Here is a 5,091-nt window from a genome sequence, read left to right as displayed (position 1 = left end):
ACATCTCAGGGCTGGCGGAATCAGGGGGTACGGGGAGAAAGCAGGAACGGGGCACTGATTTGCGGACGATCAGCCAAAGGCTGGAGCGATTGGGGCTTGTATACACTGGAATTTAGAAGGATGAGGGGGGATCTTATTGAAACATATAAGATAATTAGGGGGTTGGACACATTAGAGGCAGGAAACATGTTCCCAATGTTGGGGGAGTCCAGAACAAGGGGCCACAGTTTAAGAATAAGGGGTAGGCCATTTAGAACGGAGATGAGGGAGAACTTTTTCAGTCAGAGAGTGGTGAAGGTGTGGAATTCTCTGCCTCAGAAGGCAGTGGAGGCCAGTTCATTGGATGCTTTCAAGAGAGAGCTGGATAGAGCTCTTAAGGATAGCGGAGTGAGGGGGTATGGGGAGAAGGCAGGAACGGGGGTACTGATTGAGAGTGATCAGCCATGATCGTTTTGAATGGCGGTGCTGGCTCGAAGGGCTGAATGGCCTCCTCCTGCACCTATTTTCCTTGTTTCTACATTGGCATCAGGAACCTGACCCTTTACGAGTCAAGTCAAGTCAAGTCAAGTTTATTTGTCACATACACACACACGATGTGCAGTGAAATGAAAGTGGCAATGCCTGCGGATTGTGCACAAAAAAGAATTACAGTTACAGCATATAAATTAAAGTTAATACAAAATGTAGTCCCTGGAGTTATAAAAGTTAACAGTCCTGATGGCCTGTGGGAAGAAACTCCTTCTCATCCTCTCCGTTTTCACAGCGTGACAGCGGAGGCGTTTGCCTGACCGTAGCAGCTGGAACGGTCCGTTGCTGGGGTGGTAGGGGTCCCTCATGATCATGCTTCCAATACAGATTGTTGTTTATGAAAAATAAATTCAGGCTCAGGTGTAGGTTTATCAATGTCACTTTGTGAATTGTGTACAGTGAATATCTGTATTTTGCATGCTACCCATAAGTTCATAAGTTCTAAGTGGCACAGCGGTAGAGTTGCTGCCTCACAGTTCTTGCAGCACCAGAGACCCAGGTTCGATCCCGACTGCGGGCGCCGTCTGTACGGAGTTTGTACGTTCTCCCAGTGACCTGCGTGGGTTTTTCTCCCAGATCTTCGGTTTCCTCCCACACTCCAAAGACGTCCAGGTTTGTAGGTTAATTGCCTTGGTAACAAATGTAAACATTATCCCCAGTGTGTGTGTGCAGGATAGTGTTAGTGTGCGGAGATCGCTGGTCGGCGCGGACTCGGTGGGCCGAGGGGCCTGTTTCCGTGCTGTATCTCTAAACTAAACTAAACTAAACTAAACCAAGAGCAGATCTAGGCCATTCAGCCCATCAAGTCTACTCCACCATTCAATCGTGGCTAATCTATCTTTCCCTCACAACCCCATTCTCCTGCCTTCTCCCCACCACCCCTGACACCCGCGCTAATCAAGAATCTGTCAATCTCCACCTTAAAAATATCCATTGGCTCGGCCTCGACAGCTGTCTGTGGCAACGAATTGCACAGATTCACCACATATCAATCAGATCAGATAACAACACACAATCGTCAAACTCAAGAACAATGGGCAGAGCAAAGGGGAAGATACAGAGTGCAGAATAGAGTCCTCAGCATTGTAGCGCACCAGTTCCACAGACAGAGTCCAATGTCCACAATGGGGTAGAGGTGAATCGGACAGTGCCCTAGCTTATGGAAGGACCGTTCAGAAGCCTGATAACAGAGGGGACGAAGCTGTTCCTGAGTCTGGCGGTGCGCGCTTTCAAACTTCTGCCAGACAGGAGCAGGGAGAAGATAGAACAAGATAGGCCCTTGATTATGTTTAAACAGGTACATGGATAGGAAAAGTTAAGAGGAATATGGGCCAAGTGCAGAAAAATGGACTAGCTTAGATGAGGCAACTTGGTAGACGTGGGCAGGTTGGGCAGAAGGGCCAGTTTTGGTGCTGTATGAATCTAGGCTAAGTGACCTCTCTTCATTGACACCAAGCCACTCTTTAGTGGTTGACCTGAATTGTGTGATTTGGTCGTAAAGGGAAAGGGCTCATAACGTTGCTAAAATAAATTTCATGGCGTAATTAGGTGGGGTTTGAAAAACAAGTAATGTAAATCAGTTCGTATGACCCAATGGAAAAAAAACCCAGAGGGAGAAAATAGAAAATAAGAGTAAACAAGATAAGTGAAACACAACGCGCTGGAGAACTCAGTGGGTCAGAAGCATCTGTGGTGAAAATGGCCAGACAATGCTTAGACCCGAAATGCATCTGTCCACGTTCTCCACAGATGCTGCCTGACCCACTTAGGTGAGGCCCACCTAAGGCCCACCTTACTCACCATTGTCACTTTAGTGATAATGCAAGTAGTTTTATTGAAATCGGTGTTATATTTTTAAAGTTATTCAGATTTTAAAGTTTAAAAGGAGGGGAGGGAGGGGGAGGGAGGGGGGAGGGGGGAGGAGGAGGGATAAGGAGGGTTGAGGGGATGGAGTGGAGGGGGAGGGGAAGGGGAGGGGGAGGGGAAGGGGGCGAGGGGGAGACGGGAGTGGGAGGAGGGGGAAGGGGGAGGGGGAGGGAGGGAGGGAGGGAGGGAGGGAGGGAGGGAGGGAGGGAGGGAGGGAGGGAGGGGAGGGGAGGGAGGGGAGGGGAGGGGAGGGGAGGGGAGGGGAGGGGAGGGGAGGGGAGGGGAGGGGAGGGGAGGGGAGGGGAGGGGAGGGGAGGGGAGGGGAGGGGAGGGGAGGGAGGGGAGGGAGGGAGAGGAGAGGGTGCTGCACCAATGCATGTGAGGTCTGGGCCCAACGGGTCCACATAGTCTATTTATCTATAAACAGATGATTTAGAGATATACAGCATGGAGGTGGGCCCTTCGGCCCTTCGGCCCACTGAGGCCGTGCCGACCAACGATCACCCTCGCACTGCTTCTACCCTACACAATAAGGACAATGTTTTTCTTTACAGAAGCCAATTAACCTACAAACTCGCACATTTTTGAGTCGTGGTCATAGTGATAGCGTGGAAACAGGGCCTATGGCCAAACGTGCCCACACCAGCCAACATGTCCCAGCTACACTAGTCCCACTTGCCTGCATTTGACCCATATCCCTCCAAACCTGTCCTATCCATGTACCTGTCCAATTGTTTCTAAAATATTGCGATGGTCCCAGCCTCAACTACCTCCTCTGGCAGCTCGTTCCGTACACCCACTACCCAGTGTTTGAAAAAGTTACCCCTCAGATTCCTATTAAATCTTTTCCCCTTCACCTTAAACCTCTGTCCTCTGGTCCTCGATTCCCCTACTCTGGGCAAGAGACTCTGTGCATCTACCCGATCTATTCCTCTCATGATTTTATACACCTCTATAAGATTCCCCCTCACCCTCCTGCGCTCCCAGCCTCCTCAACCTCTCCCCCTAGCTCACACCCTCTGGTCCTGGCAACATCCTCGTAAATCTTTTCTGAACCGTTTCCAGCTTGACAACAATTATCCTATAACATGGTGCCCAGAACTGAACACAATATTCTAAATGCGGCCTCACCAACGTCTTATTCAACTGGAACGTGTCCTCCCAGCTTCAATGCTCAATACTCTGAATGATGAAGGCCGATGGTTCTCCCCGTGACCTGCGTGGGTTTTCTCCAAGATCTTCGGTTTCCTCCCACACTCCAAAGACGTACAGGTATGTAGGTTAATTGGCTGGGTAAATGTAAAACTTGTCCCTAGTGGGTGTAGGATAGTGTTAATGTACGGGGATCGCTGGGCGGCACGGACTTGGAGGGCCGAAAAGGCCTGTTTCCGGCTGTATATATATGATATGATATGATATGATATGATGTGCCAAGAGGCCTTTTGCCCACCTTATCCACCTGTGACTCGACCTTCAGGGAACTATGTACCTGCACTGCTAGATCCCTCTGCTCTACAACACTGCCCAGAGGCCTACCATTCCCTGTGTAGGTCCTGCCCATGTTAGATCGCCCAGAATGCAACACCTCGCGTCTCTCTGCATTAAATCCCATCAACCATTCCTCCGCCCATCCGGCCAACCGATCCAGATCCTGCTGCAATCGTTCCCAACCATCTTCGCTATCTGTGGGATGAAACCTGGAGAAAACCTGGAGAAACCCCACGTGGTCACAGGGAGAGAGCGTGCAAACTCCGTACAGACAGCACACCTCGTCAGGATTCTGTAAACGGTCTGTGGGTGCTCTTACAAGTAGCAGAGCAGACAGCAAAATTATAATGGGAAGTAAAAAAGGCCAGGCAACGTTGGTTGGTATAGAGAAATTGGAGAAACAAATAAAATTAAGAGAAAGGGAACATTCACTGAAAAAGCCCAAACCTGCTCATTACCACAGTTCTCAGGCGTATATTTTTAGTTTAGTTTAGTTTAGTTTAGTTTAGAGATACAGCGCGGAAACAGGCCCTTTCGGCCCACCGGGTCCGTGCCGCCCAGCGATCCCCGCACATTAACACTATCCTACACCCACTAGGGACAATTTTTACATTTACCCAGCCAATTAACCTGCACGTCTTTGGAGTGTGGGAGGAAACCGAAGATCTCGGAAAAAAAAACCCACGCAGGTCACGGGGAGAACGTACAAACTCCGTACAGACGGCGCCCGTAGTCGGGATGGAACCCGGGTCTCCGGCGCTGCATTCGCTGTAAGGCAGCAACTCTACCGCCGCGCCGCCGTGCCCGCCCAGATAAGCCTACGGCACCTGGCATTCCCAGTCGGTCGCCCATCCGAGTACTGACAAGGCCTGAGCCTGCTTAGCTTCCGAGATCAGACGAGATCTCTGGTGTGTTCGGGCTAGTGTGGCCTTGTGCTGGAGAGGTCTTCAACAGAGCTGCCAAGGACTTAAAGGTGGTCGTGGGACTGGAGCAAGGGCAGGGGTTCAGCCAAGGGTAGAGGCAGGTTGCAGCCATGTGTAGAGTGTGGTACAGTACAGCACAGGAACAGGCCCTTCGACCCACAAGGTCCGTGCTGAACAAGATGCCAAGTTAATCTCATCTCCTCTGCCTGTACATCATCCATATCCCTCCACTCCCTGCATATCCGTGTGCCTGTCCAACAGCCTCGTCAACACCGCTATCGTCTCT

General features: G+C 50.7%; 1 pseudogene; it reads right to left on the bottom strand.

The window, feature by feature from the left end:
• Positions 1-4,697: 4,697 nt before the first annotated feature.
• LOC144592518 (5S ribosomal RNA) lies at positions 4,698-4,818 on the bottom strand (annotated as a pseudogene).
• Positions 4,819-5,091: the final 273 nt, after the last annotated feature.

Source organism: Rhinoraja longicauda, chromosome 3, assembly GCF_053455715.1.
Source record: "Rhinoraja longicauda isolate Sanriku21f chromosome 3, sRhiLon1.1, whole genome shotgun sequence".
Taxonomy (NCBI): domain Eukaryota; kingdom Metazoa; phylum Chordata; class Chondrichthyes; order Rajiformes; family Arhynchobatidae; genus Rhinoraja; species Rhinoraja longicauda.
Note: the sequence above shows the minus strand (reverse complement) of the source record. Positions and strands in the feature narration are given on the sequence as shown.